This window comes from Salmo salar, chromosome 26 (genome assembly GCF_965601325.2).
Source record: "Salmo salar chromosome 26, fSalSal1, whole genome shotgun sequence".
NCBI classification, from domain to species: Eukaryota; Metazoa; Chordata; class Actinopteri; order Salmoniformes; family Salmonidae; genus Salmo; species Salmo salar.
The window spans coordinates 18,920,565-18,943,063 of NC_138316.1; the positions used below are offsets into that span (position 1 = coordinate 18,920,565).

General features: G+C 46.0%; 1 protein-coding gene across 8 annotated transcripts in view; it reads right to left on the minus strand.

Annotated features, from left to right (window-relative positions):
- The window catches only part of tead1b (TEA domain family member 1b), a 69,044-nt gene that overhangs the window by 40,304 nt on the left and 6,241 nt on the right, over positions 1-22,499 (minus strand). The gene's annotated exons all lie outside the window — the stretch shown is intronic.

Here is a 22,499-nt window from a genome sequence, read left to right on the forward strand (position 1 = left end):
CTCCCATTTAAAACAAATGATGTGATGGAGGTCACATGCAGCGACTTCATCACAGGATACATTTTTAGCTTGTTGTAGTAGAATCATCTCCTTTACTTTCCAAAATAGATAAGCAGGCAAATAAAAAATACAAGACTGCAGACATAAAATATCTAATGAGAACATAACCCTAAAACACATACAGCGCACCTGGCATCTCCTGCACAGGAGCAGTTGAAGCCTTTTTATACCAGCTGTCAGGACTGTCAAATAGACTCTTAAATCTGGATGAAATTCATGTAGGAGAACTGTAGAATGTTTATGAGGCAAAAAGAAATAGAGAAGCCCACTCAAGAAAGGACACAACCATATCTGTACCACTTTAAATTTCAAACGGGAAAAAATATCCCCTGTCCTCTTTGTTCAAGGAAAGAGTCTGTTTTCCACATTGTGAATTCCCTTGACATAGAAAATTCCACTGTGAGATTCCTCAATTTCTTTGCATTTATGCTGCGTAAACAACCTGCTCTGAATTAGATCCCCATTAAAAACTCATTCAAACTGCTAGACTGTAAGCGAAAGAGGAGGCAGAAAAGTACCTAAACTGAAAGTGTCCATCTCTCCTCAATCAAAACGATTGTCCACAAAGTGACTCATAAAAGCAATGTAGGTTCTTATGTATTGCTGTAGACAATCATGCTGAGTTGAATTTTTGAATTTTAACGGTGAAAATCACAACTGGGGAGTTCATTTGGTGGATGTTTTTGTAGCCCTTCACTCTAGCAACCCCCCCCCCCCCCCCCCACACTTCCCAGTGTCCCTCCCTATCTTCCCCTCTCCCTCCCTATCCTCCTCTCCCCTTCCAGACGACCGCTTCCTCTCTAGGCAAGATCCTATTCAAGCAGCACAAGCTGTTGTGAAGTGGGACTAGCAGCATATGTTTCTTCTAGAATGTCGGTTCGTGAGGGGGGAAAGGGGGGATGGGAGCAAGCTGTTTGGGAGAAGAAAAAAACCTCCCAGAGAGTGGAGGGAGCGTTTACTGAATTCCGTTTTTGTGAGCTGACTGCTGACACTGCAGAACTTACTCACAGACTGATGAGGGAGGGGAAAAAACGTCCATTTCGACCACTAAATGGCTTGGGCTTTTTCTCCAGCCTTGCTCACTCCACCCAGACTGAATAATAAACTCCACTGGTAATCACATCCAGCACGGTCATGATTGTAATACCTAATCTCAAGCAAGATGTTTTCTTAACTTCTTCAACAAGTCAAACCCAGTCAAGTTGTAATAGTGGTATTTTTGAGAGGACCTTTTAAAAACACGCCTTTGCATTTGTCATTGCCAATGCCATTGCCGTAAGGGATTCTGAAAAATGAGTCTTCTCTGTGATACAGTATTTATTTTTCTTAAATGGTTGTGAATGCTCTTTCCAGGGGTTCACCATTCAGAAAGAGAGAAAAATGATAAATGGAGAGAGAGAGAGAAAATAGAGAGAGAGAAAAGAGAGAGCGAGAGAGAGAAAGAGAGCGAGAGCTAACGTGAGTGTCTGGACACGTCTGGTTTCCATGCTAGCTCATGATTTCCCTCCAAAAGAGGGAAACAACACTGACATTTGGAGGGGTGTTTAGTGAGCTCATGGCCATGTTCATCCCACAATGGGCTAATGTTTCCCCGCTTTTCTACAGGTGGTTTCCCCTAACGCGCCACACCAGGAAATGAATACTGTTACACTGAAGCGTGCAATGAATTATTGAATCCACCACCCCACCCCCGTCCAAAAAAAAGCTGAGCTCTCAACCACAACTAGCATTTACCGCTAGGGAAGGGCAGCATAAATCCTTGGCCTATCATATTGCTACATGAAAATAATAGAGCAGAAAATATTTGAATCTGGGGTATAAAGATCGACGGGGGTAGGGGTGAAGGGGTAATACATAACATTGAAATGGTATAATAGAACTTGGTAGGCTAATTCATTCATTTTAAGTGGTACTCTAAATTAATGTTGTTAATATAACCACTATAAATAAACCTTTTCTCTCTCCTCCATCCATTGCTGAGGATGGTGTGCAGCCGCATCTGCTGCAGGATTACTCTGAGGGGAGAAACAGCGGCACACACTCCATGCCATGTAATCACAAAGAGTTTAAAAGACTGAGGCAGCAAAGGGGCTCAGGAGTACCTCTCTTGGCCAGTAGAAGCATCCACATCGTACAGCTGGCAGATCTACAGTAAGTCAATGCTATTTACAAATGCATTTACTTATTGGCAGTTACATTGTGATATAATCAATGTCCGCATAATTCTATGACATATTGGTGTCATAGAATACCCATTTCTCTTGTTATTGGTACGTTTATTGCCACCATTCGCCAAAGTCAATTCAATGGAATAATACATTGTCAAGGGCGTTAAGAAGTTTATTTCCCACAAAGACACCACAGCCAGAAGCACTCTACAGTATGTCCCCTGAATTAATGACTTTAACCTAACACTGTCATTAGCACGCTGTAGTCTATTAACCTGAACAAGTGTTAGAGAACAACAGATAAATCTATTGAGTTAAAACAGCTTAATCACTGGGCATGGCTGAAGTGACTCTGCAGTCATTTGGCGTAGTAATAAATCCCCCTAAATAATTGACCTCTGTCACTATTCCATAAGGAGCATCTCTCAGGAGAGCACCTTCGACAACCAGATGTGCTCTGGGTCCAAGCGGATGATCACCTCCTTGAGCATGCTGAGGAAACATGAGATCGGGTTCACTCAATTAGCCAGAGTTTGACGTGTATGTCTTTATGTTTCAATTACTGATAACCCTTTGTTTCATTGATCTCTCGACATTGACAAGTGAGTCGTTCTTGACGTTTTGAACAGAGTGAGATCATCAGTAGAGCATAGCAGTAGACATTGTTTGCTGAAAGTTTGCACATTCTTTTACTAATAAAACATGTTTTTAAACACAAGACGAATATCATAGAACACCTTGACTATTCTTCTAATGAACGTCCTCTAAACTATGATCACTCAGCTGTCTTAATGGAGGAACAAACGCAGGGGCATGTTTACAAAAAGAAAATAAAACACTTCTCTTTCTTGATAGGAGAGAATGGAGGATTTGCTGAGTCCCAAGACCTTGACTTTTCATCTCTAAAACACTTACATGACGAACATAAATCATTGCTGTCCCCTATAGACTTGAGCAATGAAAGGCAAGGGAAAGAAATTCACCAATACAACATGTAGCTGAACTGAGCCAAATCTAAATGCACACCAGGCCAAGAGCATAGTAACCTAACAGAGTTACTGTGCTGTTAAGAACTTTTTACAGCAATCAAACAAGTGTGTCTCTAATATTTAGTCTATGTTACACAGCCTTATGTATAAATACACTCATAGGGGAATGTGCCTGGGTGCTTTAGCCATAACAGGTATGCTATGCTGAGCTGGCTGTGTGTGTGTTTGGACCAGGAGAGAGACGAGTGTTGTGATTAGTGCAATATGTCTCCAGATGATGCTGAAGTGGTGATGTTTGTCCAGGCCCCAGTGGCAGATGGGAGACAGAGATTAGTCATGCAACAATATACTGTGGCTCGGCTGCTGTCGCTACACCTCGCTCTCAAAGCAGGGGAAGCATTTCAGACATACCCAGAACAAGGACACCATAGGCTACAGACAAATCCCATTCCCACCCAGGGAGAGGCGCTTTCTCTCGATCGTACATCATTCATAGCCCACCAAAAAACATGATCATTTCATCTGGTGTGCACTAACCTATAACTAACTATAAGCAGGTGTTTGCTGTACACTTTTCAATACAATTATGGAGCTAGACTGGTAGAGCAACATTGCATTAGCTGCCCTACAGCATGTCTACAAAGTAGAAAGATGCTTAATTAAAATGCATTTGGCTGTAATAATGGAACTGTATGGTAGATGAGAGCTTCTCAATCTGGCTCCATTCATATATTTCTGCGTAATAGTACAAAAATGATGAAACAATACGAACACCTGCAACCTTCAGCAAGTAAAGAGCATTGTGGCTTTTGTGAGTTATTACAGTTAATTGAATGTCTGGAAATATTTCCGTAAAACTCTAATCAAATTCCCAACTCAACTAAACCCAACTGTTCCAGTCATCATAATGACAAGACTAATGGACAAGAACACAGACATCAACAAAACTCCACATGAAAAGTATGTGATGACTATAATGCAACCACTTTAAATTAATTTGATTAATTTAATTCCCAAAAATCAAATCAATGATGAAACAACAGCGTGTACTCAAAGCGTATACTTTTCTCCTCACACATATTCCTGTAACCCTCTTCACATACAATAGATGATTTCTTGCATCGTGTCTACTCTAACATAAAATTGGAAATGAGGATTTCCCTTCTCTAAGAGCCTAACACTGTGGATGGCAAATTCAATGCTTTTAAATCTCAGTGGCACGGTCATAAGCCAGGCCTATGATTATATAGTTTTGTATTGATGTACTTATAATATCATAGTGGAGTTCAATAGCTTTCCTCACCAAAAGGTTGTGTTCATTGTATCTGTGTGTGTGTTCACAGGTTCTCCTAAGGCTGTACCCCTCTCTGAAAAGTCTCCCCAATCATTGCAGCCAGGATGTGCCCCTACACGCCTCTTTCACAACTTACAGACATCTACACACACACACACACACACACACACACACACACACACACACACACACACACACACACACACACACACACACACACACACACACACACACACACACACACACACACACACACACACACACACACACACACACACACACACACACACACACACACAGGCACACACACACACCAACAGTTCAAGGATTGGGGATTTGGATCTGTAAAAAAAAACGATGGAAGCTTAACAGGATACACCACGTGGCTGTTGTTTGATGGCAGGATTTCTGGTATCTGTTCTGGTTGGATGATAAGGCACTGATGTGTCTCATCCATTATTACACAAGAGATATAAAGAGGGAGAGAGAGAGAGACAGGGAGAGAAAGAGAGTGTGAGAGAGAGAGAGAGAGAGAGAGAGAGAGGAGGGAGACAGAGAGAGAGAAAGATGGCGAGAGAGAGAGAATGATAGAAAAAAGAAAGTGAGAAAGCAAGAGAGTGATAGAGCGAATCAGGGCAAAAATCTATTTATCAACATGCATAAACAAAGAAAATTACAACTTATACCTCAGAGAGTTCAGTGATACGGTTGAATGGCGGGAACCTGGTTACTGAGATTTTCCAGGATTTACCGCCCAAACCACTCCCTTTTCCCGGGATAAATAAGTATGAGAAAATGGTAAATTATAATAAATGATTTATATGAACAGCATGGTTGTAACGAGTGCGCTGAGAGTCAGGAAGCAAGTTCAGGGAGTGAGTGATTTAATCAATAAACTAAACATAATACAAAACAAGAAACACAAACAACGCACAGACATGAAAGAGAAACAATGACACCTGGGGAAGGAACCAAAGGGAGTGACATATATATAGGGAAGTTAATCAGGGAGGTGATGGAGTCCAGGTGAGTCTGAAGACGCGCAGGTGCGAGTAACGATGGTGACAGGTGTGACCCATAACTAGCAGCCTGGTGACCTAGAGGCCGGAGAGGGAGCACACGTGACAATGGTGTGAAATGCAACTGTTAAATTAAATGCGATGCCTAAATCTGGCTTCTCTACGGCCTCTGCGTGATGAATCAACGCTGAGGGTGGGGACAGACAGTCCATCTCAGTATGGAGCGCAGCTCACAATGCACGTAGACTTATCATCTCATCATGGTAACTTTTTTTCTTATGACAGGAAGGCCTACATTTGCTGCAGAATAATCTATGCTACAGCAATATAAAGACTGAATGCGTGTGTAATTTACACATCTCCACCTGGCTTTCGGGGGTCAGCTTGTTTTTTTAATTGTAAAGATTATAATTTTTTTAATTGCAGCTGCAGTTTTAAAAAAGCCTATCACTCGAATATCGTTGCTTTAAATCAGTGCACACGCAAGCACTCTCTCGCATTCTGTCTCTCACCATCTATTCCATTTTAGAATAAGGCTGTAACGTAACAAAATGTGGAAAATGTCAAGGAGTCTGAATACTTTCCAAAGACACTCTATGTATTGGATAACGGCATTTGGCCTTTTTTAGGCTTGGGCTAAAAGTCTTTAATGTAGGGCTCATAAAATGTATTTAATATATGTCTCATCAGGCTCAGGTAGCATCAGGTTTGAATTTTCATACTCATCAAAGCTCCAATCAAATCCAGACATGCTTTTTAATGCTTTATAATGCTTTCGAATGACACTTCCGGTTTTGGCAGGAAATACCGGGTTTTGTAAACATTTGTAAAATACCAGGGGGGAAAAATTCAACCGTATTCTGTAATAAAACATGACACAAACTATATCATGATTGATATGTTTAGTCCCTAGAGAAGTGAACTGTCTAATCTGGGTGCTTGCCAAAAAAAACCTTACTGGAACTCCAAAGGCGATAGCGCTATCCAAAGATACAAAGACTCGGCTCACTGCACTAGTAATATAGGATGGACAATTCAAAAGATGTTGACAATCATAGAATTTCACTTTGGGCCAATTTTACGTGTCACGCTCTCTCAAGGTCATTGGAAAAGATGGAGAAAAGAGATTTCGCTAACAAAGGAAACCACTACGGAAAAAAGTTTGAGATTGTCAAATGTACAACATTCAGGGGGGAGACATTCTTCCCATAATTGAATGTTTTCTGTGTCCTGCTTTTCCTTAGCAATGACAATACAACTACAACAAGATTACTTTTGGACAGATAATAAGCATCTACACTGAGTATACAAAACATTAGGAACACCTTCCTAACATTGAGTTGTCAGGTCATGGGCTCCACAAGGTGTCGAAAGCGTTCCATAGAGATGCTGGCCCATGTTGACTCCAATGCTTCTCACAGTTGTGTCAAGTTGGTTGGATATCCTTCTGGTGGTGGACCATTCTTGATACACACGGGAAACTGTTGAGCGTGAAAAACCCAGCAGCGTTGCAGTTCTTGACACAAACCGGTGCGCCTGGCACCTAGTACCATTCCCCATTCAAAGGAACTTAAATATTTTGTCTTGCCCATTCACCCTCTGAATGGCACAGATACACAATCCATGTCTCAATTGTCTCAAGACTTAACAATCCTTCTTTAACCTGTTGGGGCTAGGGGGCAGTATTTGCACGGCCGGATAAAAAACGCACATGATTTAAACTGGTTACTACTCTTGTCCAGAAACGAGAAAATTTAATTTTAAACAGCGTTTGACATGCTTCGAAGTACGGTAATGGAATATTTAGAATTTTTTTGTCACGAAATGTGCTCGCCTTCGGATAGTGACCCTTCGGATAGTGACCTGAACACACGAACAAAACGGAGCTATTTGAATATAACTATGGATTATTTGGAACCAAAACAACATTTGTTGTTGAAGTAGAAGTCCTGGGAGTGCATTCTGACGAAGAACAGCAAAGGTAATCCAATTTTTTCTAATAGTCATTCTGAGTTTGGTGAGCCCCAAACTTGGTGGGTGTCTAAATAGCTAGCCGTGATGGCCGGGCTATGTACTTAGAATATTGCAAAATGTTCTTTCGCCAAAAAGCTATTTTAAAATCTGACACCGCGATTGCATAAAGGAGTTCTGTATCTAAAAATAATTGTTATGTATTTTGTGAACGTTTATCGTGAGTAATTTAGTAAATTCACCGGAAGTTTGCGGTGGGTATGCTAGTTCTGAACGTCACATGCTAATGTAAAAAGCTGGTTTTTGATATAAATATGAACTTGATTGAACAAAACATGCATGTATTGTATAACATAATGTCCTAGGAGTGTCATCTGATGAAGATCATCAAAGGTTAGTGCTGCATTTAGCTGTGGTTTTGGTTTTTGTGACATATATGCTTGCTTTGAAAATGGCTGTGTGATTATTTTTGGCACGGTACTCTCCTGACATAATCTAATGTTTTGCTTTCGCTGTAAAGCCTTTTTGAAATCGGACAATCTGGTTAGATTAACGAGAGTCTTGTCTTTAAAATGGTGTAAAATAGTCATATGTTTGAGAAATTGAAGTTATAGCATTTTTGAGGTATTTGTATTTTGTGCCACACGATTCCACTGGCTGTTGACTAGGGTGGCAAGCGTCCCACCTAGCCCAGGGAAGTTAACCTGTCTCCTCCTCTTCAACTACACTGATTGAAGTGGATTTAACAAGTGACATCAATAAGGGATCCTAGCTTTCACCTGGATTCACCTGGTCAGTTTATGTAATGGAAAAAGCAGGTGTTCCTAATATTTTATATTCTGATTCCAATGTCTTTGTAACCCTAGTAAACTCCCAAGCCAAACCATATATGGCTTGGTTTGACATTTTAATTTACGATACAACTATGTTGAGTACATTCCAACCCATGTTTTAAAACAAGCTTCTTGTGAATAAGGTTATTGCCAAGGATTATGAATAAGGTTATTGCGTCAATTCAAAAAGATTTTTCAAACTACAATAACACTTCCGGTTTGGAGCGAGCAGTCGCACCACGCTTCGCTCCACAGGAAATATTACACTTCACTACATTACAACGGCTTGATTTGTTTGATCTGAGCAACTCTTCTTAGCTAGCTACATAGCCGTCTTTGTATCAAAGATAATTGTGTAGTTTAGAGTAACTGAGTAATTATCGTGGCTAGCTATCTTCGTCCTCCTAACGTAGTCAACACTGCTAGCTGCTAGCTAGCTAGTCATCACTGCTAGCTAGCCAACTTCTACCGACTAGCAGCACCGCAGAAACTATTACATTACAACGTAACGACGTAACGACTTGATTAGTGTGGTGTTAGTGTTAGTTAGCCAGCTACATAGTTGTCTTTGCTGTCTCTGTATCTAAGATAATTGTGTAGTTTGAGTTTGAGTATTATCGAGGTGAGCTAGCCAGCCGCGATGCGGCGCCAGACTTACTCAACACACCTAGTCATCATTAACCCACTGCCAGCTAGCCAACCGTTACCGACTAGCAGCGCTGTAGATACTAATACTTTACAACGGAACGATTTGACTAGTGCAGTGTTACCTAGCTAGCTACTTAGTTGTCTTTGTCATAGCTTGATAATTGTTAGCTAACCAGCCATCGAGGTTAGCTAGCCAGCTATTTCCGTCCCCCGCGACGCCATTTTTCCTAACCCAGCCTACTATTACCGACGAGCAGCATTGTTGAAACTAAATACACTACAAGGAACGTCTTGATTAGTGTTATGTTAGCTAGCTAGCTACAAAGTTGCTTTGTATCATGACAAGGTGTAGTACTGAAACCACCGAGGTTACCTAGCCAGCTACACGTTCAAAGTCAACAACGCAGCCACTGCTAGCTAGCCTACTCCACCAGCCAGCAGTACTGTATCATTTTAGTCAATAAGATTTTTGCAACGTAAGCTTAACTTCCTGAACATTCGAGACGTGTAGTCCACTTGTCATTCCAATCTCATTTGCATTAGCGTAGCCTCTTCTGTAGCTTGTCTACTATGTGTCTGTCTATCCCTGTTCTCTCTCCTCTGCACAGGCCATACAAACGCTCCACACCGCGTGGCCGCTGCCACTCTAACCTGGTGGTCCCAGCGCGCACGACCCACGTGGAGTTCCAGGTCTCCGGCAGCCTCTGGAACTGCCGGTCTGCGGCCAACAAGGCTGAGTTCATCTCAGCCTATGCTACCCTCCAGTCCCTAGACTTCCTGGCGCTGACGGAAACATGGATTACCACAGATAACACTGCTACTCCTACTGCTCTCTCCTCGTCTGACTACGTGTTCTCGCATACCCCTAGAGCATCGAGCCAGCGGGGTGGTGGCACTGGAATCCTCATCTCTCCCAAGTGGACATTCTCTCTTTCTCCCCTGACCCATCTGTCTATCTCCTCATTTGAATTCCATGCTGTCACAGTTACCAGCCCTTTCAAGCTTAACATCCTTATCATTTATCGCCCTCCAGGTTCCCTTGGAGAGTTCATCAATGAGCTTGACGCCTTGATAAGTTCCTTTCCTGAGGATGGCTCACCTCTCACAGTTCTGGGTGACTTTAACCTCCCCACGTCTACCTTCGACTCATTCCTCTCTGCCTCCTTCTTTCCACTCCTCTCCTCTTTCGACCTCACCCTCTCACCTTCCCCCCCTACTCACAAGGCAGGCAATACGCTTGACCTCATCTTTACTAGATGCTGTTCTTCCACTAATCTCATCGCAACTCCCCTCCAAGTCTCCGACCACTACCTTGTATCCTTTCCCCTCTCGCTCTCATCCAACACTTCTCACTCTGCCCCTACTCGGATGGTATTGCGCCGTCCCAACCTTCGCTCTCTCTCTCCCGCTACTCTCTCCTCTTCCATCCTATCATCTCTTCCCTCTGCTCAAACCTTCTCCAACCTATCTCCTGATTCTGCCTCCTCAACCCTCCTCTCCTCCCTCTCTGCATCCTTTGATTTCCTCTGTCCCCTATCCTCCAGGCCGGCTCGGTCCTCCCCTCCTGCTCCGTGGCTCGACGACTCACTGCGAGCTCACAGAACAGGGCTCCGGGCAGCCGAGCGGAAATGGAGGAAAACTCGCCTCCCTGCGGACCTGGCATCCTTTCACTCCCTCCTCTCTACATTTTCCTCTTCTGTCTCTGCTGCTAAAGCCACTTTCTACCACTCTAAACTCCAAGCATCTGCCTCTAACCCTAGGAAGCTCTTTGCTACCTTCTCCTCCCTTCTGAATCCTCCTCCCCCTCCCCCCCCTCCTCCCTCTCTGCAGATGACTTCGTCAACCATTTTGAAAAGAAGGTTGATGACATCCGATCCTCGTTTGCTAAGTCAAACGACACTGCTGGTCCTGCTCACACTGCCCTACCCTGTGCTTTGACCTCTTTCTCCCCTCTCTCTCCAGATGAAATCTCGCGTCTTGTGACGGCCGGCCGCCCAACAACCTGCCCACTTGACCCTATCCCCTCCTCTCTTCTCCAGACCATTTCCGGAGACCTTCTCCCCTACCTCACCTCGCTCATCAACTCATCCTTGACCGCTGGCTACGTCCCTTCCGTCTTCAAGAGAGCGAGAGTTGCACCCCTTCTGAAAAAACCTACACTCGATCCCTCCGATGTCAACAACTACAGACCAGTATCCCTTCTTTCCTTTCTCTCCAAAACTCTTGAACGCGCCGTCCTTGGCCAGCTCTCTTGCTATCTCTCTCAGAATGACCTTCTTGATCCTAATCAGTCAGGTTTCAAGACTGGGCATTCAACTGAGACTGCTCTTCTCTGTGTCACGGAGGCTCTCCGCACTGCTAAAGCTAACTCTCTCTCCTCTGCTCTCATCCTTCTAGACCTATCTGCTGCCTTTGATACCGTGAACCATCAGATCCTCCTCTCCACCCTCTCCGAGCTGGGCATCTCCGGCGCCGCCCACGCTTGGATTGCGTCCTACCTGACAGGTCGCTCCTACCAGGTGGCGTGGCGAGAATCTGTCTCCGCACCACGTGCTCTCACCACTGGTGTCCCCCAGGGCTCTGTTCTTGGCCCACTCCTATTCTCGCTATACACCAAGTCACTTGGCTCTGTCATATCCTCACATGGTCTCTCATATCATTGCTATGCAGATGACACACAATTAATCTTCTCCTTTCCCCCTTCTGACAACCAGGTGGCGAATCGCATCTCTGCATGTCTGGCAGACATATCAGTGTGGACTGCCCGATCACCACCTCAAGCTGAACCTCGGCAAGACGGAGCTGCTCTTCCTCCCGGGGAAGGACTGCCCGTTCCATGATCTCGCCATCACGGTTGACAACTCCCTTGTGTCCTCCTCCCAGAGTGCTAAGAGCCTTGGCGTGACTCTGGACAACACCCTGTCGTTCTCCACCAACATCAAGGCGGTGACCCGATCCTGTAGGTTCATGCTCTACAACATGTAGGTTCATGCTCTACTTGTCATCTCCCGTCTGGATTATTGCAACTCGCTGCTGGCTGGGCTCCCTGCCTGTGCCATTAAACCCCTACAACTCATCCAGAACGCCGCAGCCCGTCTGGTGTTCAACCTTCCCAAGTTCTCTCACGTCACCCCGCTCCTCCGCTCTCTCCACTGGCTTCCAGTCGAAGCTCGCATCCGCTACAAGACCATGGTGCTTGCCTACGGAGCTGTGAGGGGAACGGCACCGCCGTACCTTCAGGCTCTGATCAGGCCCTACACCCAAACAAGGGCACTCCGTTCATCCACCTCTGGCCTGCTCGCCTCCCTACCTCTGAGGAAGCACAGTTCCCGCTCAGCCCAGTCAAAACTGTTCGCTGCTCTGGCACCCCAATGGTGGAACAAGCTCCCTCACGACGCCAGGACAGCGGAGTCAATCACCACCTTCCGGAGACACCTGAAACCCCACCTCTTCAAGGAATACCTGGGATAGGATAAAGTAATCCTTCTACCCCCCCCCTTAAAAGATTTAGATGCACTATTGTAAAGTGGTTGTTCCACTGGATATTATAAGGTGAATGCACCAATTTGTAAGTCGCTCTGGATAAGAGCGTCTGCTAAATGACTTAAATGTAAATGTTAAATGCAATCATACAATTTTTATTCAATTAAGCTAACATAAAAATAACCCCTTAATAACCCCATAATCTCCACCGACCTTTCACATTTATATGGCACACATCTGTGTGAGAGTGTGCATATTTTGTTGTGTCTGCTCACTCTCTGCTGAGTGGGTCCGGGTTCTTTTATTCCTGCAGAAGACTCTGTGGTAGTGAGAATCATTATCACCTCATCACACAGGCTGTCATGGAACAGACCCATCTCCTTGTTTATTCCTGTTACTGGTGTTCATAGACTCCACATATCCCCAGGACACCATGTTACACCTTGTTTATCACAAAACCTCCAGTAGCCACCAGGCCCACAAGGAAGAACAGCCATTACTGACGCTGTTAGAAGGTACCTTTTTAACTCTGCATTGTTGGGAATGGGCTCGAAGGTAAGCGTTTCAATGTAAAGTCTACTATACCTGTTGTATTCGGCGCATGTGACCATTCAGATTTTATTTGAAGGTAATAATGCTGTCAACAGTCAAATGTGATAAGTAGAGAACTAAAAGATGTTAGGAATTAGTAAATACATCATTTTTGTGAAAAATACTTCTGAAACATGGATTGAGAGAGTGCATCACAGAATTCATGCTCAAAACTATGTACGCCCAGATTCCATCTCCATCCCTGTCCCCAGATGCCAGGTCTTCAACACCATGTGGCATCAGTCAGATAGTCCTGAGATGTGAGAGGTACATGGGGACTGTGAGGTTTCCTATTGAGCTGGTCTCCTAGTGTCTGAGAATCTGAACACTAATTATCCTGGCCAAAGAGAGAGGTAGGAATGTCACCTGTAGAAACACTTGGGGCCTTAACAGATAATTGCATACTCCTATCACACCAAGGTCGGAACCATGGAAATGGTCTTATTAGCAAGATAAGGACAAAAGCGGGCAACAAGTGAATGCAAACGGCAAGGGTTGGGCCATAGTTGTGACATGGCATTATGGGAGATGACACTTATCGGCAGATTACATAAACCACTCTCGTTCACGCTAAAATGGAATCCAGCTCCTTAAATTAAAAGAACCCATTTCACCGATCATACAGACCTGGGTAATGAAATAGCAGATGAGAGGTCTCAAATGTAATTTTCCATGTGGAGTCCTTTTGTGCTGTTATCTCAGAGGGTGCAATAATGATCCTGTGAATGGCTTTTGCGCACCCCATAATGACCCATAGTAGTTAAGCCTGCACTGTGGAGAACTATAATTACCATGTGATTACAAAACTCAATGTTCGCTGTGAGTTTTAAAGGCGTACCATGGGCTTCGGCTAATTATTTCAGTAATGTTGAATGTATGCCAAAGCCCTCATGTTTGGAACAAAAAGTATCCAATTATGCATATTACCATGATGGGACATTACTGAGATTCCATTTACAGTTTGCTTCATCAAAACATCTTCATTATAACTGGAATGGCATGTATCAAGAATGACGAGCAGAAACCCTTTCTGTACGGTATGGACCTTGAGATATAAAGTTATAGAACATTCATGAAATGATACAATTCAAACATTCAGAAAGCTTTACATTTCTTAGATGAACACACCTAGCAACATTGAAATATGACGTTTCTTCTGTTAGACATCTATTCTTTCTGAAACAGGCTTATTGTCAACATCGTGTGTGTAGGTGGCAGGGAAGTCAGGCGCAGGAGAAACAAACTTGGTATAACTGGAGTAGATTAATAAAGTTAAAAACAAACTCCAAAACCAAAGTACATAATAAAATAAACATGGGTACAATAACCCATCGCGCACCAATCCGACAACACGAGCACATAACAACAAACAATCTCTGACAAGGACATGAGGGGAAACAAAGGGTTAAATACACAACATGTAATGAATGGGATTGGAACCAGGTGTGTAGGAAGACAAGACAAAACCAATGGAAAATGAAAAATGGATCAATGATGGCTAGAAAACCGGTGACGTCGACCGCAGAGCACCACCCGAACAAGGAGGGGCATCGACTACGGCAGAAGTTGTGACAGTACCCCCCCCCCCCACCGACGCGCGGCTCCAGCAGTGCGTCGACACCGGCCTCGGGGACGACCCGGAGGACGAGGTGCAGGGCGATCCGGATGGAGACGATGGAACTCTCGCAACAGGGAAGGATCTAACACATCCTCCACCGGAACCCAGCATCTCTCCTCCGGACCGTACCCCTCCCAGTCCACGAGGTACTGAAGGCCCCTCGCCCGATGTCTCGAATACAGGATGGATCGAACAGAGTACGCCGGGGCCCCCTCAATGTCCAGAGGGGGCGGAGGAACCTCCCGCACCTCAGCCACCTGGAGTGGGCCAGCCACCACAGGCCTGAGGAGAGACAAATGGAACGAGGGGTTAATGCGGTAATGGGGGGAGCTTTAACCTATAACATACCTCATTCACTCTCCTCAGGACTTTAAACGGCCCCACAAACCGCAGACTCAGCTTCCGGGATGGCAGGCGGAGGGGCAGGTTTCAGGTTGAGAGCCAGACCCGGTCCCCCGGTGCGAACACTGGGGCCTCACTGCGGTGACGGTCTGCGCCAACTTTCTGGCGCCGTACGGCGCGCTGAAGGTGGACGTGAGCGGCGTCCCAGGTTTCCTCCGCGCGCCGGAACCAGTCGTCCACCGCAGGAGCCTCGGTCTGACTCTGATGCCAAGGGGCCAGAACCGGCTGATACCCCAACACAGACTGAAAGGGAGAGAGGTTAGTGGAGGAGTAGCGGAGCGAGTTCTGGGCCATCTCTGCCCAGGGCACGAACGCCGCCCACTCCCCCAGCCGGTCCTGGCAATAAGACCTCAGAAACCTACCCACATCCTGGTTAACTCTCTCCACCTGCCCGTTACTCTCAGGGTGAAAACCAGAGGTAAGGCTGACCGAGACCCCCAGACGTTCCATAAATGCCTTCCAGACCCTTGACGTGAACTGGGGACTCCGATCAGACACTATATCCTCAGGCACCCCGTAGTGCCGGAAGACGTGTGTAAACAGAGCCTCCGCAGTTTGTAGGGCCGTAGGGAGACCGGGCAAAGGGAGGAGACGACAGGACTTAGAAAAACGATCCACAACGACCAGGATCATGGTGTTACCTTGTGAAGGTGGAAGATTGGTTAGGAAATCCACCGACAAGTGCGACCACGGCCGTTGTGGAACGGGTAAGGGTTGTAACTTACCTCTGGGTAGGTGTCTAGGAGCCTTGCACTGGGCGCACACTGAGCAGGAGGAAACATAAACCCTCACGTCCTTAGCTAAAGTGGGCCACCAGTACCTCCCACTAAGACACCGCATCGTCCGACCGATCCCAGGATGACCAGAGGAGGGTAACGTGTGAGCCCAGTAGATCAATCGGTCCCGGACAGCAGACGGAACGTACAGACGCCCAGCTGGACCCTGAGGGGGAACAGGCTCTGCACGTGACGCCCGCTCAATGTCCGCGTCCAGCTCCCACATTACCGGTGCCACCAAACAAGAGGCTGGGAGTATGAGAGTGGGATCCATGGACCGCTCCTCTGTGTCATACAGCCGGGACAGTGCATCTGCCTTAACGTTCTGAGAGCCTGGTCTGTAAGAGAGGGTAAACACAAAATGGGTGGGCTGAGCTTCTTAGAGAAGAAGGCACAGGGGCGGAGCTTAGCTGGTGTACCCGAGCGCTGAGAGAGCACAGCTCCTATCCCAGCCTCAGATGCGTCCACCTCCACTATGAATTGCAAAGAGGGATTCAGATGAGCCAACACAGGAGCAGCGGTAAACAGAGCCTTCAGGTGCCTAAAAGGCCTGTCCGCCCCAGCCAACCACTGCAAGCGCACCGGGCCCCCCTTCAGCAGTGAGGTAATGGGAGCAGCTACCTGACCAAAACCCCAGATAAACCTCCGGTAGTAGTTGGCAAACCCTAAAAATCGCTGCACCTCCTTCACCGTGGTGGGAGTCGGCCAATTACACACGGCTGCAATGCGGTCACTTTCCATCTCCACTCCAGACGTGGAAAGGTGATACCCTAAGAAGGAGACGGACTGTTGAAAGCAGGGCATTTCTCAGCCTTGACGTAAAGGTCATGCTCCAACAGGCGACCAAGCTCTCTGCGCACCAGGGACACACGCTCGGCGTGTGTAGCGGAGTATATCAGAATGTCATCGATATACACCACTACACCCTGCCCATGCAGGTTCCTGAAAATCTTGTCTACAAAGGATTGGAAGACTGACGGAGCATTCCTCAACCCGTACGGCATGACGAGGTACTCATAATGCCCTGAGGTGGTACTAAATGCTGTCTTCCACTCATCTCCGTCTCGGATACGCACCAGGTTGTACGCACTCCTGAGATCCAGTTTAGTGAAGAAGCACGCCCGTGCATTGACTCAATCGCCATGGCGATCAGAGGTAGAGGGTAACTGTACCCCACCGTGATTGTATTGAGACCTCGATAGTCAATGCATGGGTGCAAACCTCCATCCTTCATCACAAAAAATAAACTCGAGGAGATGGGGGAAATGAAGGACCGAATGTACCCCTGACGCAGGGATTCGGAGACATATGTCTCCATAGCCACCGTCTCCGCTTGCGACAGGGGATACACGTGACTCCTGGGAAGTGCAGTGTCTACCATGAGACTTATCATACAATCCCCCTGTCAATGGGGTGGTAATTGAGTCGCCGTCTTTTTACAGAAGGCGAGAGCCAAATCGACATATTCAGCGGGAATGCGCACGGTGGAGACCTGGTCTGGGCTTTCCACCGTAGTAGCAACAACGGAAACCCCTACACACCTACCTGAGCACTCTCGCGACCACCCCATGAGAGCCCTCTGTGGCCAAGAAAAAGTGGGGTTATGACAAGTTAACCAAGGTAGGCCCAGCACCACGGGACACGCAGGAGTGTCAATAATCAAAAGACAAATTTTTCCTTGTGACCCCCCTGCGTCACCATACTCAAAGAGGCTGTGGCCTCCCTGATAAACCCTGACCCTAATGGTCGACTATCTAATGTGTGAACTGGGAAAGGCACATCCACAGGTACAATGGGGATCCCTAAACTATGAGCAAATGCTTGATCAATGAAATTCCCAACCGCGCCTAAATCTACTAGCGCCTTATGCTGGGAACGCAGGGAAAATTCAGGAAAAGTGACAGACACAAATATCTGTGCAACAGAGGGCTCTGGGTGAGAATGGTGCCTACTCACCTGGGGTGGCGCCAGAGCGCCCTGCCTGCTGCCTCAATTCCCAGAGGAACCAACCCGGCACCGACCAGCAGTGTGACCTCTGCGTCCACAGATGGTGCACGAGCAGGATCCCCCTCCGGTCTCCCTGTGCACCCTCCCTCCCAGCTCCATGGATATAGGAGAGGGGGTGCGGGAGGATGGAACCACCAGACCCCGATCTGGACGTCCGCAAGCAGCCAGCAGGTTGTCCAGCCGGATGGACAGATCCTCCAGCTGGTCGAAGGTGAGGGTGGTGTCTCTGCAGGCCAGCTCCCGACGGACGTCCTCACGCAGACTGCAGCGGTAATGGTCGATCAGGGCCCTGTGATTCCATCCCACACTGGCTGCCATGGTCCTGAACTCCAGGGCAAACTCCTGGACGCTCCTCGTCTCCTGCCTCAGATGGTAGAGGCGCTCACCCACCGCTCTGCCCTCGGGTGGGTGGTCGAAGACTGCCCGAAAACGGCGGGTGAACTTCTCAAAACGGTCCAACGCCGCATCTCCCTCTCCACACACAGCGCTGGCCCACTCCAGGGCTCTCCCGGTGAGGCATGAGACGAGGGCGAAACTCTTCTCACGGTCTGATGGAACTGGGTGGACCATGGCCAGATAAAGGTTTAATTGGAGGAGGAAACCCTGGTAGGTTGGCAGCACTTCCGTCGTACCCCTGTGGCATTGATAGACGGATTCCACTGGGTTCAGGTTGAAAAGGGGCACTCAGGATAGACCCCGGTTGGGCTGGTGGAGGTGCTGGAAGAACTCCCTGTCTCTCCCAGCGGTCCATATTCTGGACAACGCGATCCATGGCGGCGCACAGATGGTGAAGCTTCTCCGCATGCTTCTGGACGCGCTCCTCCACCTCCATGTCCGTGGTACCTTCTCCTGCTGACTTCATATAGGGGTCAGAGATTCTGTCAACGTCGTGTGTGTAGGTGGCAGGGAAGTCAAGCGCAGGAGAAACAAATTTGGTATAACTGGAGTAGTTAAATAAAGTTAAAAACAAACTCCAAAACCAAAGTACATAATAAAATAACCATGGGTACAATAACCCATCGTGCACCAATCCGACAACACGAACACATAACAACAAACAATCTCTGACAAGGACATGAGGGGAAACAAAGGGTTAAATACACAACATGTAATGAATGGGATTGGAACCAGGTGTGTAGGAAGACAAGACAAAACCAATGGAAAATGAAAAATGGATCATTGATGGCTAGAAGACCGGTGACGTCGACCGCCGAGCACCACCCGAACAAGGAGGGGCATCGACTTCGGCAGAAGTCGTGACACTTATTAAAAGCTTTACCCCATCTATGACTATGGACGCAAGTTTTGACTGACCGAACCCAGCGCGCCAGTATTGCAAAAATGTCCAATTGGCACAATATTTGTTCTGCTGTAGCCTCTTTAAGGAGGGGAAAATGACAAGGTGTGCAGGGGAACACAAGAATGTCTAGCCGTACACAGGGACAAACCGATTGATCTATGTAGTTTGGGATTTTTCTCCAGGTTTCATGAATAAATCTGCTGGGTATGGAGTGCTGATAAATGAATGAACAAGGTTTTCAATACCAATCTCCCAATGCAGGGAGCAAAAGGTTCAGTAGAGTAGCTCGCTAATGCTCCCTCTGTTATTGGCAATGGCCAAGCGTTTATTTCATGCCTCTTTAAACCAGCAGGCTTGGGTGCAGTGAATCTGTCTGATAATATCCCACTCAAATGTGAGGCCTAGAGCCCGCCGCCCAGCGCCCGACCAACGGGCCGCCCGCTCGGGGATCAATCTCTACTCGGTAGAGAATGGGATTGATTTACAGGCACTGTCAAAGAAGCTCTCCCAGTCCCCACCTGCCTCACAACGTATCAGAATCAAGTAGAACCTTCTAGACCTGGGCATCACATCAGATACAGTGGGAGTACAGGGGACACATTTCCATCAGTCTTTTACTGTAGATGTCTATTCAGAAAATTAGCAAATGATCTGCTAAAAAATGTGACCATGATAAATTCTTCACATCAGAAATTATAAACTACAAATCCATGACATAAAAACATGCCATCCAACCGCAACAATGTTGGAAATCAATGCATTCGACGCAATAAACTTCTGTTTGTCAAAAATATGCAGGGCATTCCAACATCTGCACATGGTCGCATCACACTAGTGAGGAGAGAAGGGGGAGCGCATAAAGCGCAGGAAATTAAAGCTGTAAATAAACGTCCGGCAGATAAAGGATCCCCTGACAGTTATGAGAGCAGAGCAGTCTGGAGGCTTCAGGCTGGGTGCGGGCTCAGTCAGGACACTGTGGATAAGCATGAAAAAACAAATCAGTGATGAGCATGAAGACCACCATCTGCATCCTTGCTCCTCCACACCTCACTCACCATCACAGATCCCTCCATCTCAGGAAGGACGTCTATTTGGGCCTCCATCTGCCATAAACGAGCCCCTACTACCAAGGTGCTACCGGCAGAAAGGTAAAATGTAATTTTCTAGAAACTATTTTGTTTGCTGTTCATTGTGTGGCGGATGCTGTCCAGTTTATTGGTACTTAAAGGAAAGCTTGGCCAGATGAGACACATCATCCCCATGAAGCTCCAAGGTAATTTGATGGAGAAAATTCCTTGTTGACCTGGCTTGGTTAAGTACATATTGAGTCACTGTACGAAACAAATAGCATATAAATCTGCCAGTGCCAGTGGCAAACAAAAGCTCAAACCTCACTCAAGGTTTTCTCAAACTCTGATTTACTCAACTGAATTTTTCACCCAACTTCAGCACAACGCTTTAATTCATTTCATGAGCTTTTTCAATTAAGCATGCAGTACACACAAACAAAAAACCATTGAACAATTATTGAAAGAAACTAAGTTTTACATTGACAATGATAATTTCCCTATTTGAAGCCCAAAATGTAAGGAGGGGAACTCTATTGAAGTGCTTACCTTGTAATATAATTTATTTATCAGGGCAAAACGATACCAAAACACACAACTTTGTCAGAACATTTTGAGAAAACATTTTTAATAAATGCAAGGAATGTCTCAACATGCTGTAGTCCATAGCCACATCCAGCATCAACGCAAAAATGGACCAAAGCAATATGTACTGTATGGTCCTCAGACGGAGCAATTAAACTGTTTATGAGGTGTAATCATAATAGGCCAATGTATCCCAGCTTTCCCAGCCAAACATGCTTGCAGTAGTATTTACATACACAGATCTAAGCCGTAAAGAAACCTACGAATGCTGTGCTTCGGGCTAGAGTTCAAACTCATTCACTGGGCACAGAGTGCATACTAATGTTGGGAGCTCACCCAAAGTCTGTCTGTGCCTCGCCTGAATCCAGGGCAGCTTCAGGGCAGAGCGAGCCTGCCTGATCTCTGTCGGCCATGATAACAATACAGCAGCCATTAATGAAAGGCCTTGTAGGGATTTATTACAAGAGAGGACTGGGGAATACGGTGCCAGAGAGCCTGGACAGCCCACATTTGAATACAGACCACAAATTATAAACAGTTTCAGTAAATGAAGTGACTGAGGGCCTTTGTTCTACGGGCGTACATCTTCCTATTGCTAGTGGGCACTAAACCACTAGCATAGCCTGCACTGGGAAAGGAAATTATTGAAGCCTGGATTTCCTGCTTTCAGCTGTGGCCAACAACTTGAAGGTTTATAGTGGTTTCAGGAACTGACTCATCTAATGATTCATGGATTAGATATTGCTTCTTATGTGTGTCTGGTCATGTGGTAGCTCATTTAAATGACTTTTTCCCATGCAAAAAAGAAGAGTTAGGAGAGTGTGAAAGTAGGGAAGGTACTTATAACAATTTCCCAATAACTTCCAAATCATTACAGTTTAATAAGACGTGATTAAGACGACTTTCCTGAGAAACTGACTGAGGCTGACATATGGTATGAATTATGAGACTATAATTGTAAAGTGCTGAAACAGTGGTTTCTTTACTGTATGACTTCTAAAGATGAGGAAAGCTCTTACATTTTATTTTTCTCTTTCCTTCTTATTTTCCCCAGATTTCCTGCAACAGTATGGCAGTATAATGCTCTACAACTTAGCTTTTTAAGGTTTCTTTGACTCTTTGGCTTATCTCGAGAGAAAGTGCTTTGGACCTTTTGAAAATTAACATATGATGAGGTAAAGGTCAATATACCAAAAGACAAAGTGGGACAAACAAATGAATACAAAAGCTGTTCGCCATAATTATACATATGTAGAAAAAGTGAATTACACTTGACAAGGCCAAAGTGCACTCTAGCTGGCAGTCATTTTATGACTGCAGTCCTGAAGCAGATTTACTTAGATGACGTCAGTGGCTTTGAGCCAGCTTTTCCTTTTTGGTGGCACTCTACATCGGCCTCTCTGAGGCCTTACTGAAACTGTTGAGCAGCAGACCATACTGCAAAATTCTCTTTCTAGAACAGAGTTTACCTCAGGGTGCAGAGTGACTGGAACCCAGCAGTACGGTAGTGTGTTTTAGCGAAGCATGCAATCCGATCACAGACACAATGATGTGACGATGAGTCCCTCCCCTGCTAAATGTCTGCATGTAATTACACAATTAACGACCCTGTGTCCAGATTAAATTACAGATCACATCTCTTTTACTCGCCCTACTCCTCTTGTTTTGTGTAGCTATAACAAAAGCAG